The sequence below is a fragment of the Echinops telfairi genome, unplaced genomic scaffold, assembly GCF_000313985.2.
Source record: "Echinops telfairi isolate 266 unplaced genomic scaffold, ASM31398v2 ScPeMD7_11;HRSCAF=52, whole genome shotgun sequence".
NCBI lineage: Eukaryota > Metazoa > Chordata > Mammalia > Afrosoricida > Tenrecidae > Echinops > Echinops telfairi.
Genome location: NW_022103908.1, coordinates 22,558,287 through 22,574,526, shown reverse-complemented (window position 1 = coordinate 22,574,526; position 16,240 = coordinate 22,558,287). Strand labels below are relative to the sequence as shown.

Genomic DNA, 16,240 nt, shown 5'->3' with positions numbered 1-16,240 from the left:
ATCAAAATGTGAAATCATTGTTTCTTGAGTTAGTGCCCATTCCGGCCTGGATCCACAGGAGAAGGACAACATGTTTGGTAAACTCGAGGGGCAGCGATGGGAGGCAGGCCCTCAAAGAGATGGATTGACACCATTGCTCCCACAATGGGCTCAAGCATGGGGACAACTGGGAGGGTGGCGGGCAGTCTTTCCCTGCATAAACTTAATTCATTCAACCGGGGATTACTTTATATCGTCCAAGACCACACAGGACTTAGTGTCATCTAGTTGATTCTGACTAGTAGTGACTCCATAGGATAGGGTAAAATTGCTCCTGTGGGTTTCCCAAATTGCAACTCTTCACAGGAGGAGAAAACTTCTTTCTCCAGAGGAGCAGCGAGTGATCTCAAAGTGGTGACTTTGAAACTGCTGCCTCAAAACTCTGTCAGCTCCAGTCAATGTACTGCTGCGATTAATGGTGGATGATCTTCAGCACAATTTTACTTCCACGTGATATTAGTAATATTTTCCTATAGTTTGATCATTCTGTTGAGGCTACCTTTCTTTGGAATGGGTCCAAAAAATATGCATCTCTTCCCATCAGTTAGTCAAGTTGCTGTCTTCCAAATTTCCTGGCATAGACAAATGAGTGCTTCAATTAGCAGGGTGGAGAGTCTTAGGGGTACTCTTATTACACCAAGTAAAAAAATTAGCCTTTTATCAGTGAAGGTAACAGAAAGTTTCCAAGCTAGAAATGGCATAAGCTTGCTTATTCAGGGAGCTAAGTGAAGATACTTCACTAGGAATGCTTGTCTGACAAAGTACACTTTTTACTTGGTGTAATAAGAGTACCCCTAAGACTCTTCACCCTGCTAATTGAAGCACTCATTTGTCTACACCAGGAAATTTGGAAGACAGCAACTTGACTAACTGATGGGAAGAGATGCATAAACAATATGAATTATACACTATTTTAGTTGTTTGTACATTGGGACGTACTTCTACTAATAAAGCTTGCAGTTTCCAGAGTAGAAAGATCAAATTGAACAATTTCTATGTAATGCAACACCGTTTCAATGAGAGCAAGGCTAAAAGATTTAAAAATCATTTAACACAGTTATTCCTGCTTTATAGTTTCTGAAGTGGTCCTATAAAAGTTAAACTAAAGACGTTATACCCTTTAATGTTTCATTGAAGGCTGAAAGCAAGAAAGAGAGATAAGAAAACAACAACCACAACAACACAAATACCCAACTGGATAATGGTTATTTTGAAGATGTTGATATGTACCTCCTATTTAATAAAAGGAACTGAAATGGTTGAAATAATATATCTGTTTTCTATTATTTTCTTATTCTTCTGTTATCTGTTAGGATATTACATGGACTTTCAATTAAAAAAAATAACAAGAAAAAAATGGAAATCCTTGTCATACATAGTTAGACTTTGGAAGTCTGGTAGAACAAAAAGCATGATAGAAAGAAGTAACAGCATTCTCATCACCCCGTGATTTTTCAGAAGGTGTCATTTAGAAGTGTCCCTGGTATGTGACTGGTCTTTTGTGTCCTCATCTTTTCTGTGACTTACAAAGCGGAATTACCAATAGAGAGGAATCTCTAAATGGGCCATCCTGAAATGATCTCTAGATGCCTGTTACTTTTTTATCTAAGTGTACATTACAGAGAATTGCATTTCAGAATGTATTTATTTACTCATGTTTGCTCTGTCTTGTTTATCAAGTTATACAAAGTGGCTTTTAACAAAAACACAAATAGTTAAATAATAAAAATATAAACTATATAGATTATAATCAGAAAGTAACACAAATTTCAGAATAGCAAGGGAGAAAATTTATTACAATTATGGAGAAAATGTGTAATAAGGGTTCAAGTGGAAAGTGGGCGTTGTAAGAATGATGAAGTCAACATATGTACTAAAGTGCTGGACACAGATGACATACGTACAGATTGTGATGAGTTGTATGAGCCCCTAATAAAATGATTATTTTTAAAAAATGCTATAACATGCTTCCAGGAAAAAAGAATTTTCATCTCACAAAGCAATGCACAATTCATTAAGATTTTTTTTAAACCAAATACAAATAAATTAGGGAGAGAGAAAAAAAAAGGCTAGCTGTCAGACGGTACCGATGCAGGTAGTCAGTACTCTTTAAAAGGAGGAGGGAGTAGCGATTTTAACAGGTCTCTCAATTGGTAATAAAGCCATTGAATAAAATACTAGGAATTACAGAATGCTTATTCTGGAGCATATATATATGAAAATAAATATTGATTTCTTGTATTTCTTATTTCAAAGGAAGAAAGACAAAATAAAAAGAGAAATATAAAGAAAATATTCTTAACTTCCAAGTCCCCCTTTTTATTCCTTTCAGACTAAATTTTCTTTCCTGCTCAAAGACTATGAGTTATTGTATCCTTTCTCCCATGCCAATGGACTTCAATTCACACTGTTTTACCAAAAATAACAATTCCAAGGTCAGAATTTATACATAAAAAACCAGCTGTTCTTAGGTTTTACAATGTTCAGAGCATTCTTGAATTTATTCAATTTCATTTTAAATTGATGCAAAACAAAACATGTGAATTATAATAGCCTTTTGAAAGCATAAAAGGAGGTTAAGCATTCTTATGGCAGTTGGGAGAACACAGAAAGAAATAGAATAAAAATATATTGCACTGACAATTCCATTAATTGCTCAAATGAAAAAAAATACAGATTGTCGTGAGTACACAGTAACAAACAAAATTGATAGTGTAGAATCCTTGCAAATAAACGTTACATTCAAAAGATAATTTATATTCCAATACCAAGATCAATCGTACGCAGTATTTAAAATTTATCCTAAGAATGAAACGTGAAACTTGTTTTAACTAAGATTACATCTTAAGAGAGAAAATGTCTTTCATAATAACCAGTCTTATTCTGATTAGAAATGTTATCAATTTGCTCCTTTGATTCATTAGTTCTACCTTAATATTTTTTATTATGTACAGAGTCGGTTCCAAATAACAACCCAATGTGTCATTATAGAAACACTGCCCGGGCGCCGCCCTCATGATTGCTCTTATGTCTCAGCCCAGTGGTGCAGCCGCTGGGCCAATCCAGCGTGTGCAGGGCCTGCCTCTCTTCCCCCCTCAACTTTACCAAGGAGCCCTGGTAAGGCAGTGGTTACTTGTTGGGCTGGGATCTCCCTGGTGGGCAGTTCACAACCACCGGTGACTCCATGGGAGAGAGATGGGGCTCTCTACTCCTGTAAACAGTTGCAGTCTTGGAAACCTGCAGGGAGATCACTTTGGGCCTGCATCGGTTACATGACAATGTGTTTAGTTTTGTCTGCTTTACCAAGCACGATGTCTGGTCTCTCCTGACATGGCCAAAGTATGTGAGAGGAAGTCTTGCCATCCTTGCCTCTAAGAAGCATTCTCGCTATACTTCTTCCAAGACAGATTTGTTTGTTCTTTTAGCAGACCATGGAACTTACAAAATACTTTACAGCAGGATATGTGAAATATATATATTAGCTATGAAGGGGATTGATTTCTCTGAGTACAAGAATATTTCTTTACTCTTTTCTTTAAATTCGACAAATAAATATAAAATTTCTCCTTTTCACTGAGACATTATTTCAGTTTCACTAGATTCCACAGTTGATGTTCTTTATAGACTTCAACAGGTTAACATGATCTTATTTCAAATGTCTCCACCCTGTTTTTTACCACCCACATTCTCCTCCTTCTCTTTCCGCAACACTCAATGACCTCTGATGTAGCCTCTTCTTTATTTTTAAATCTATACACTTCTGAGCATCGTATCTTTCTGTTACTCTCTATGCATATGTTTTGGGGTTTTTTTTCTGAGTAAAAAGTTCAGTTTAGGGTAATCTCTAGGTCACTTTCTGATTTGTAATTCTAGCCCTGTCCACTAATTTCAATGTCATATGTTCAAATGGCTGCTTGACATTTTCTTTAGATGTCTATTCTCCATTATAACCAGCTCATTCATGCGTTCTTGATCTTATTAAATGACATATAAAATAGCACTGATGAACTGCCAGAAATATAGGTGCCTTCTTCCACGCAAATGTACTATCACTGAGCAAAATCAGTCAGCTCTGCCCATAAAATAAATCCTAAATCACATCATTTATTTGTATTGCAGCTTTTCCTACTTTAAATCACCTGATGTGTTATATTAAACTTCTTTGGTCATCTCTGTCCTACAAGTCTAGCCTATATAAAATTTTATTTTTCACAAAGTTATGACTGAGTTATTTTAAAAGTGGAAATCAGTTCTGGCCATGCATCCTGCTCAAAATTCTCCACTGGAGATAAAATTTAATATAAAACATTAGAAATAAATATATGTAATAAAATTTTGAAAATGAGGAGAAAACAGAGTGATGATATAGGACTCTGGGCATTTTTCAAAGTTACTGCTATTTTTTCACCATAAAGCTTTCTCTCAAGTTCATGGAAAATTAGAATTCCAAAAACCTCTTCGTGGACTCTAATTTTTTTACACCAAAATACACTCCTATTAACTTGCTATAACTTGTCTGAAAAGGACCTATTGAGAGGTAACAAGGAGGGTGAGATACAGTTCAAAAGAGCCTCTATTAGAGGCACATAAATTGTGATAAAATGGAAGCAAGGGGAAAAAAAGGAAAGATCAAATTTATGGTGAAGATTGAGTAAAAGAATGGTGAGACTATTGATGTTTCATAAAAAAAGAATAGAAAAAAATGTCCCAAAGAAATAAACAGTTTTCAAAGGGATAACTCATTGTATGATACAACAGGAGGTTGCTGATGCTGAACCCCATAGCACCAGAGCACCCAACTAAGCATTCTTTCTAAGACCTTAGCTGTAGAGGTCTGAGCACCCATTGAAAAAAATAATATTCAACACCATAGACATCTTGATCGGTTCAGCCTAAAAAGTTCTGACTGAAACATATACATTGAGTTAACATTCTGCTTCGTGGTTGCCAAAATGTCTGTGCCAAGATTAGCTGCATGCTAAATCAGATAATAAAATGCAAAATTGAAAGAGTAGGATCAAGATGCTGGGGCATTCCTTGAGAATAATAGCGACAGGGGATGAAACATGGCTTTGCTAGTGTGATCTCCTCGCGAAAGCGAGAGAGGAGCGTGATCAACTCAAAACACATGTGGACGAGTGGAGAAGAAAGCCACGGCCACGAGTGTTTAAGTTTCTCAAGACTTTTTGTCATTGACTTTCTGGGGAAGGGGGTGCAAAGGGGGATAATATCTGCTGGCTATGAGTGTTTGGGGAAAATTGACTTGTTTTATCAGAAAAACTCACAAGAAAGCTTCTCCAGAGAGTTCTTTATCTTGACAATGTTCTTCCTTTCTCTAAACAAGCAAGGATATTTTTGCAAGAGTTTCAGTGTGAAATCACTAATCATCCACCTTTAACGCTTGGTTTGTCTTCTCCCTTCTTTTGGTTTCATAAGCTTTAAAAATAGTTAAAAGGCACCATTTTCTCCAGATAACAATATAAAGACAGATTACATCGACATGATTAAAATCCCACAGCCCTCACTTCATTAGAGATAGACTAAATGCTTGATATAATAGCTTACACTAGTGGCTTGAAATTGATGGAATTTAAATTGAAAATGAAGTTTGTATCTTTTGCTTTATGTTTAAATGTGTTTTCCATAAATGTTTTGAAGTCCCACCTCCATAACACAGAGGCAAATCAAACCTTATTGCTAATAGAATTCCAATTCATAGTACATGAGATTGTTTCAAACAAAAATGTTTAAACATGTCAGTGGATGACTACAAATCATTTCCCTCAGTAAAACCTTTGTTTTAGTCTTGTCAGCTGGCCTTATAGCTTTTTTTCCACTCAAAACCATGGCTTCTGAGGGGACCGGCTGGGCCAGAGTTCAGCTGAGAAGGTTGTGTCAATTATATCAGGGATTCAAAAGAGATGCTGTCGGTAGGCTTTCCCCGAGAGCACAGGAGAATCATGAAGCTTCTAGGAAGAAGTTCTAAAACTGCTGAAAACCATCTTGGTGGGAAAACCAAACCTACCTGAAAAGTTTGAAGCACACAATTGCTTGGCGAGAGCATTTGCTCAAAGCAGTGCAGATGGTCCCTGGGAGCAGGAATGCAAGTGTTGAGTCCCAATCAATCCGATGACCACAACAGTCATTTTTAACGTTGGTGCCTATTGGAATCACATAGAGGCTTCTAACATATTTATGCTGTAGCTCCATTACAGTATAAAAAAAGCATTCTACACGATAGTGGCTGAGCAACAGTAGATTTCAAAGTCTAATGGTTTTCAACCAATGTGCAGATGGGATTAAGGACTCCTGAACCAGAGACACAATGGGAGGATGGAATAGGAGGGCAACCCACCAGAATGAAATGGGAGTTGAGTGTACAGCCAGGAAGCTGCGTGGACTGGCCGAGATGAAGATAAAGGGAAAGAGAAAAGGAAACAATTCCAACAGAGAACTTGCTGAAGAGGAACTTCAACAAACATGTTGGAGTTTCTAAGACTATACTCAGTATAGTCTGGAATCCTGAAATCTTAGAGATTATAGTTTATGAGAAGCTTCACTCAAATGTGTTTAATTCATAATGTGTGTAAGACTATGCTAATTTTAGGACATAATGACTTTGAAGCCCCTTCAAAATACTAGGAGGCAGTACCACAGCAGCAAAGGCTATAGGAGGATTTACGCCGCACAGTGAGCGTTAGCAAGTAAGTGTGACCAGGCGTCTAGCGCAGACGCAGAGCTTTCAGCAAGATGAACAAGCAGGGACATACAGAGAGGACATTTAGAGGACCCACAAAAACACCCCAAGAAAAATAGTAAATCCTAAGAATTTGATCGGTCCAAAGATCCAATCATGTACAAACATCTCCGCTGTTTTAGCTTCCCTTTTCTTTACTCTGTGTTTCCCCCTGAAGACTCAGAGACAGCAGTCAGTTGAAGAAGAAATGAATGGAAATGCGAGAAATAACCCCACGCTTCTGCAAAGACAAGCACCCACAGGCAACAAGCCTAACTAGGAGTGGAGAAACATGTTTATTGAGTGACTTTTGAAGAATTGATTAAGACAAGCCGCTTCAGCCTGCTGCCAGGCTGCAGTATGCAGTATGCAGTCTGACCCAGCGGCACTAACGTGGCCTCCTCTGGCTGCTGTCCCAGCAAAGCAGTGGTCTCCCGGGCGGGATCCACCAGCTAGCAGAGGCAAACTGCCAGCTGCAGACCAAGGCACACAGGCCGCAAGCCCTCGGCAAGCACTGGGGGGAGGTGGCGCTTCTTCCCACAAGATTCCCGGGGTTCACAGTTGGCACGGGTCCGGTATGGGGCATGAGTCTTCTGTTCATCACTTCTGTATTTATGTTCAACATCTGGGGCAAGTACACTCGTTCATAGGAAACAGGAAACAACCCAATATGTCTTGGACCAGCAGCATAGTGGTTTTTGTTGTTGCTCACCAAAAAGACATTTTCTGTAAACTTACCCTTTTACAGGGAACTTTATGAGTATTGACTTTTGAGGAATTACATTTTTTTTCAAAAATAAGTATTCGATGAATTTTAATTAGTGAATTGGCAGTGACCATAGGAATTTCTCCTAGCTTAAAAAAAAAAAAAAAAGTGAGAGGAATTTACCAGTGTGATCAAGAGGCTGAGAATCATTTTCATTTTGTGCATTAAAAGAGACGTTCTAGACAAAAATATCATATTCATTTGATGATTTACACCCTTAATTCCAGAATGTCCATTGTTCTATATTTATTCTTTTATAATAAACAAGGGGAAAAGACTATAGGAACAGATGTGGCCCATAAAAATCTCTCATTCCATACATTTGTGAAACAGAGTTGATTTCTAGTGAAAGAATGAGAAAAATTAAGCAAGGCGTCAGGAATTCTTGTGCAGAAAATAAACCAATATGGAAATTTCTCTTTCGATAATGAATAGCATTTGATTGATTAGAACAGCCCCTCCCGTCCCAGCTCTCTGAGGGTGGGAAATCCCTGTTATCTGGACACTAGTGGAATAAATCACCCCGAGGAAAGCAGCAATCTGGAATAATAACCCAGGCTCAGCACAAATTCCTGGGGATTTTTTGTTTGTTTGTGTGATCATTTATTTGGAAGCTGAGAGAGAATACTACTGAAAATGGAATGTCCTATTGACTGTGGATCTGTTTTGATACAAATGGCTAAGCATATGTAAACAAAATTAGTTATATTCTTGAAATCTAACCACAAAATACCATTGTGGAATCTATGGGAGCAGGCTGAGCACAGTTCATCTGAGTCTTACATCAGCTTCCACAGCTTATCATGGCAATCTGTGTCTCTAATAAAAGTGTCTACGACATTAGACCTATCATTGCCAACCTCCCTGGCTTTAGAAAAAGATTTAACTTCTTAGACTGATAAGGGCATTTTGAGAATTATTTGGTGATGAAGGAAGTCTCATGAAGAAGCATGTGAATTGCTTAAAAAATTTGGCAAACATAGACTCCATCCACTAAATTAAAAAAAAAAGACAAAAAAATGAAACACAATTGTGATTGTTTCACAGATGCTAAACCTACCACTGCTCATTGCCTTTGAGCCCACTCTAAGAGCTTCATAAATCAGCAAGGGCTGGTCACCTTTCAAATACTGAACTTGGACACAGTTTAATTTTAAGACACATTCATGCTGGACATGCTTTTTCAAGTGTTCTTCACTTTTTCCCTAACATATTTTCTTTCTGCGGTTCTTTTCTTTTAAAACTCTACATTTTAGAAGAAATTAGCTTGTTTATTTTCTGTGAAAAAAAATCAATAATCTCTGAAAATCTGGTCTGCTATAGAGCTCTGGGGAATAAGCCCTTTGCCAGGATAATACATATAGTGTGTTAGTCTGGGTGCATTACAGAAACAAATCCACAGAAACTCATATGTGTAAGAGAGAGTTTTATATAAAGGGTAAGTGCACATCAAGAAAACATTCCAACCAGTGCTGCCCAAGCCCACACGAGTCCAACATTAGCCCATATGTTTGACACCAATCCACAAAGTCCTCCTCCATCTCACAAAACACAGTCAATGATGCCGACTGTAGGAGGAAAGCTGAGTCAGTGAACATGTAAGCATCTCAGTGCTAGCAGGGGTCTCCACAAGGCTGCTCCAGCACCCAGGCTGCATAGGGGGAGGTCCATTCATCTTCTCCTTGGGGATGTCTTGCAGGAAGTGAACCTTGCCAGTTAAAGCAGGGAACTGGCTAAGGCAGCTGCACCCTGGTCTGACCATCAGAAAGTAAGAGACCCGAGAACTAGAAAGGCGAGGCTCACCGAGCCATTTATCCCTCCACCCTTCAATTAATCCCATGTATTTATCGGCCAGGTTGGCACAATAAACTTTAATTCTCTCATATAGATTACAAATACACATGCACACACACACACACACACACACACACACACAAACACACATACAGATGTATAGAATGAGAGTGGCATTAAACTCTTTAAAGAAGAAATCCTAATTGTGCATTGCTTAAGTGCTCAGCTGCTACATGAAAGGTTACCTGTTTGACCCCACCCGGCAGATCCTGAGTTAAGATGACTTGGCAGTCTGTTCCTATACAGAATACCTACTTAAACTCCCTGTATAAACCAAACACCATATGGTATTTGATTCTTTAGTTTGGAGACTAAGGACCTCATTCATGAGATCAAATTGAATGTCCTAATATAATGTTGATTTCTTCTGTTCTACATGCAAGTTCAAGGCACAACACTTGGATGGTATTCGGTGGGAGCAAGAGAGAAAGAAGATGACTCACAAGCAGGATGAGGAAACAGACGATGTGGCTCCTTGCTTCCAGGACCAAATGCTCCTTATCCCATGAGACCCGGTAACTGGATGTTCCCCAGAAATCAATACTGAGCATTTTGGTTGCAGAGTATCAGAAGAATGTTGAGCAAAAGAGGAACATTTTCACTGAAAACATACTTTCAAATTGTCTAAGGCTCCTGAATGTCTGGAACTATGAAAGTTGGATGAACCAGTAAATCTATTGTCCTGAAATTAACCTTAGACGTTAAACTTTATACTAAAAATATTTTCCTGGAGCATTCTTAAAACAAAATAGTAGTGTAGTTTCACTAGGAAAGAGTGTTTACCTTGAACACTGTACTTTGAATATCTACCTATAGGAGCTAAGCGTGATAATAGAAAATGAAGGATCAGATAGGAAACCTGTGGGCAGGGAGAGTGTGCTAATGTGGGAGGACCAGCTCTGCAAAGGAGTGTGAGAATGATCTTACAACTGAATGAAGGTCACTAGTGCTGCTGATTGCAATGGTACATGGAAAATGGCTGACTTGCTATAGGCTCTGCAGTGTGAATTCTCTACAAACACAACAAATAGTACATTATTAAAACAATAAAATTAAAATTAAAAAAGTTTACAACCTAAAGACTCCTATTTATAGCCCGACTGTCATATAATAGCATAGAAAATAGGAAGACTATCAATGAGATAGATCAATACAATAGATGTAACAATGAGCTAAAACCTAGCAATTTTGAGGAAGGTGCAAGGCTGGGCAGTTTTTGTTTGTCTTCCTGTTGTACATTGGGCTGCTCTTAGTCAGCACAGCCCCTACAAACAGCAAAGTGAGCTGAAAGGTACTCCACAGCACATGAGCGATCTCGTTACTCTACAGAGTTGGGTTTACCTTGTTCAAAGAGCTGAGGGAGTGTAGAATCACATGTCCCTTTAACACCTTTCCAGTTCTTTGGTTTGTCACCCTGCAAAAATTGTACTTATTGAGGTCAAGACCATTCCTGCTATTACGGCTCCCTAGATGCTTGTTGACTTATCTGTTACTCTGATACATCAACACATACCTCATCAGCTTCCTATCTACCACAGTTTGGGTTAGGTTCACCTTAGTCTTCAGAGTGACATCTGTTTTCTGTTTTTAATACTCTGAAGAGATCACTTGCAGTAGATCTGGCCAATGCAAGACATCATTTGATTTTCTGACAGATGTTCCATGAGCAGATTGTGGATCCAAGTAAAATGAAACCCTTAATAGTGTCTTTCTCCACCCCAACTCCCAATTTATCATGATGTTCGTTTTTGTTTGGTTTTGTAGTAGAGAGTTCTAATCATATTTAGTTTTATTTTTCCACAATCAGGGCCTTATCTAAATCTGTAAAAACATATATTTCCAAATTATTCCCTAGGGCTTTCTACCATCCCACAGATGTGTGTTCTTATGACTTCCTATCTGCTTCAAGATATAAAAAATTTTCTGGCCCAAAGCTAATTGATTAAAAGGAAGACTAGCATAACTTGGGAAAAGACTACAATATCACTGTAAGTACATGCAATAAGAATTCTTCAATACTTCCTCCAAAAGAGATGCGACTTTTATCAGAGTAAAATAATATCAGTGAACATTAGTAGTGGACATCTATTCAAAATGTAATTGCATAAGCACTACTTTATGAACTATAAGGACCCTTGATGGTGCTCTAGATTCTGCACTGAGCTGCAAGGTGGAGGAGTCAAACCTATCTGCTCCTCCCTGGGGAAAGGTGACCTTTTCTGCTCCAATAAAGATCCCACTCTTGGAAACCCTATATAGACTCAATGGATAACTCTCTCTATATCTATCTATCTATCTATCTATCTATCTATCTATCTATCTATCTATCTATATACACACACATGACAATTATATATTATTATATATTAGAGAAGGATAAATATCAAGACCTTTGAAGAGCTATTGGATACAAGTTTTGAGGTCACTCCAGTAGCCTCTACCCCATTGCCATTAATGACATCAAATTGTTGCCGTCCCATGGTACTCTCTTGGATTACAAAGTACAAAATCTCCCCAGGGTCTTGTTAGCTAAACAAGGAGCACATCACTAGTCCTTTCTCTTGAGGTGTCACTGGGTTGGTTAAAAACCCCAATTTTTGAGGTAGTTGTTGACCGTCAGCAACTTTTGCCACTCAAAGACTTGCACATGTATCAGGGGACTCAAAATGTCAGCATGATTCCTCAGTTAGGATGGGGATAACCTGGCAGAGCGGAGTTCTGGAAGCCGGATACTACTCTAAATTAATCTTCCTCAGCTATACTTCACCCTTGAGTCCAAAAATTTCATTAAAAACTTGAATGGCTGGCAACATTCACATTTTTTAAAAGTAAGATCAATTATAGTAAGAATGAGCAAAAGGAAACTCCTGAAATGTATCCTCCTTTCCAAGTCGATACAGTAAATAAAAAGCAATATCGCTTCCTGAATACAATTGTGAAGATTAGCTACAGTTTTATAAAATTTAAAGATTAAATGGCATTTATTTTTTCAATTCGCTTATTTCTGCAAAAATTGATTGCTCCTGAAAGTTGGATGATCTATAGATGTAATCCAATGTTAACAGAAATTGTGACTTCTATGTTAATCATAGTATTTTAATGGAATGGATCAAACCAACACAGCCACCAGTGTATAAATTCATTACAATTTCCATCAATAATAAGGACCATAGGTGCTTGCAATTATATAAAAAGAACAAGTGCACTTATTCAATATTTTGACTCAAGGCTGGACTAACTCTTTTGCTACCAGCCTTAACACGGTCCTTAGAGACCTTGATTATTTCAACATTATGCTGAACACACTTTTGGCCAACTAACATTAGTTTCACTATACCAAATTCAGTTAATGATTAGGAAGTAGAAACCCCAAAATATGTAACTAGGATTGCTGAAGAGCAGTGATACATTTTGAAATTAAAATAGTACATCCAATATTAGGCCTAAGAAGAAGTCCCAGAAAACATAAGTAGTGTAAATGAAGAGATGGTTCAGGCCCCCACAGCATTGCCCTGTGTTGTATCTTTACTTTTCCATTAATTACAACTATCTTCTCATCATATATATATATTCATATGTATCTAAAATGAAAAGGAATGAAAGAAATCTGAGTCTGATGCATAAATGCATCATCCTGGTATATTTCTCTGAAAAAAATAGATTATATCCATGCTTCTGACTAACTGCTGGTAATTTTTAGAAAGTAGAACATATCTAATTGAGTCATAATCACAATTAACTCTGAGTAGTAAAACATTCGATATATTTACAATTATTTAATGACCATATGATTTTAGCAAAATTTGTAGAAACAAGCCTTTGATCATTGGAAAGTAACCACATATACATTTTAGACATGTGTTTAAAGCACACTGTCAAAGATAACACTGACATTTATTTAGTGTTGTAGTCATGCATTATACTCATGCATAAAATTATAGAAGTTATCATTTAATTATTATGAAAAATCTTGTTCCAATTATTTCATTATCCATGATGATGATCTTCTCTGTGATTGTGGCATTCTGTTTGGGTCTCATTGATGTTGGCTTTTTATTTTAATATTAATTATGAATACATTTTCCTACTTGAAATAATGCCCAAATCTACTTGTAATACTTTTATTCATTCACGCGGTCCTTGAATTTTAAATTTAAATTATCCTAATCTGCAAGAAGATAAATAAGAACAGTAAACAATGGCTTTGATGAAGAAAGTTACAGGAAAGCACAAACAAAATGAACCCCTACCATAAACTTCAATGGAATAATTAAACTAGGATATCACACACACACAGAAGCCACAAACACATAGCAAAATGAAAACAATAAATTCTAACTTATTCATAGTTATACAGAATGCAAAGGGCTTACATGCGCCAAGTCAAGGGGTGAAGAGTAGCAAAATAGGTAAGAAAACAGGACCCTGGAATGGCGTGGTGTTCATTCTCAGAAAGGATCTTTCTAACTCTGTCATAAAGTACAGTTCAATTCCTGATCCGATGATATCGCTCTATCTTTAAGGAAATTCAGGCAATACAATTAATATCGTATTTTATGTAACAGCAACAAAAGCTAATGATGAAGAAATTGAAGAATTCTACCAACTAGTTCAGCTGGAATTTGATCAAACATGCAATCAAGATGCATTGATAGTTAATAGTGATTGAAATTCAAAAGTGAGAAACAAAGAGGAAGGAAGTGCAGTTGGAAAATATGGACTTGGTGATAAGAATGAAGCTGGAGATCGCATGATAAAATTCTGCAAAACCAATGACTTGTCCGTAGCAAACACCTTTTTCAACAAAACAAAGGTGCCTCCACATGTGGTCTTCCACAGATGGAATGGATAGAAATATAATTGGCTGCAGCTGTGGGAAGACATGATGGAAGAGCTCAGGAGAAGCAGCTAAAACCATGCTGGTGGCTGACTACAATTGATCAATTGCTCATATATAATTTCAGGATAAAGGTGAAGAAAATTAAAATAAATCCACCAGACTCAAAATGCAACCTTTAGTTTTTCCTACCTGAATTCCTGGAATATCTCAAGAACACCTTTCACACATTGAACACTAACGACCGAGCTGAAGCACGGTGGGAGGACATCAAAACCATCATTCAGGAGGAAAGCAAAAGTTCATTAAAAAGAACAGAAAGGAAAGGTCAAAGTTAATGTCAGAACAGACACTGAAACTTGCTTTACATCATAAAGTAGCTAAAACAAATGGGGTAAAAGGATGAAGTCAAGGAACTGAATAGACAATTTAAAAGGGCAGCTTGAGAAAATAAAGCCATATATTATACTAAAAATGTGCAAGGACCTAGAATTAGACAAACAGGGGGGATGAACATGCTTAGCATATCTGAATTTGAAAAATCTCAGGAAAACATTCAAGCCTCAAATTGGAATTTTGAAAGATTCCATAGACAAAATATTGAATGCTACAGGGATTATCAAGAGAAGATAGAAAGACTACCAAGAGTCACAGTAACAAACAGAACTAGTTAACAGGCCACCATTTCAGGAGGGAGCATATGAGCAAGCATCAATGGTACTGAAGGAAGAAGTTCAAATGCATTGAATGCATTCGCCATAAACAAGACTCCGGGAATGGACAGAATACCCATAGGGATTGTTCAGAAAGCTGAAGAAGCACTGGAAGCACTTACTTGTCTGTGCCAGGACATTTGAAAGACTGGAACAGATGTGCCCATTCCAAAGAAAGGTGACCCAAAAGAATGTTCAAACTATAGAATGACATAATTGGCATCACACACAAGTAAAATTTTTCTTAAGATTATCAATCAACACTTGCAGCAGTACCTTGACAGGGAGCTGGTAGAAGTTCTGGCCGGATTCAAAAGAGGACGTGGAACAAGTAATATCATTGCTGGTGTCAGATGGATCTTAGATCAAAGCAGAGAATACAAGAAAGATGTTTACTTAAATTTTGTAGACCATGCAAAGGCATTCCCCTGTATGGAATGTAATAAACTGTGGGTAACTTTGGGAAGAATGGGAATTCCAGAACAATTCATTGTGCTCATGGTTCAAGAGCCAGTTGTTCAAACAGAACCAGGGCATACAGCATAGTTTAAAATCAGGAAAGGTGTGGGTGCCTGGGTTTTATTCTCTCACATACTTGTTCAGTCTGTATGCTGAGTAAATCCTCAGAGAAACTGGGTTATATGGAGAAGAGTGTGGTGTCAGGATTGGAGAGAGGCTTACTATCAACCTGAGGTATGCAGATAATACTGCCATGCTTGATGAAAGTGAGGAAGAATTGAAGCATTTGCTGATGAAGACAAAATATTATAGCCTTCAGAATGGATTACAACTCAATGTAAGGAAGAACAACATACTCCGATTTGGACCAGTAGATGAGATCACAATTATGGGATGTTAAACTTGTCCAGGATCGTATTGTACTTGTATCCACAGTCAATGCTCACAGAAGCAGCAGTCAAGAGATCAAAAGACATGCTGCGATAGGGGCATCTGCTGCACAAGACCTCTTTAGAGTATTGAAGAGCAAGGGTATTAATTTGAGGACTAAGGTGTGCCTCAAATATGCATGTGAAAGTTAGACATTGATTAAGGAAGACCAGAGATAAATCGATGCACTTGAATTGTGGTGTTAGAGAAGAATATTAAAAGTACCATGGACTGTGAAAAGGACAAATAGATCGGCACTGGAAGAAGTAAGTCAAAAGTTCTCCTTAGAGGTGAGGATGGCAAGACTACATCTTACATACGTTTAACATTGTCGGGAGAGACCAGCTCCTGGAGAAGGACATCCTGTTTGGTAAAGTCAAGGGAAAGTGCAAAAGGGGAAGGCCCCG

The 16,240-nt window shown here is 37.7% G+C and overlaps 1 pseudogene; it reads left to right on the top strand.

The window, feature by feature from the left end:
* Positions 1–6,652: 6,652 nt before the first annotated feature.
* Positions 6,653–7,425, top strand: LOC115868473 (annotated as a pseudogene).
* Positions 7,426–16,240: the final 8,815 nt, after the last annotated feature.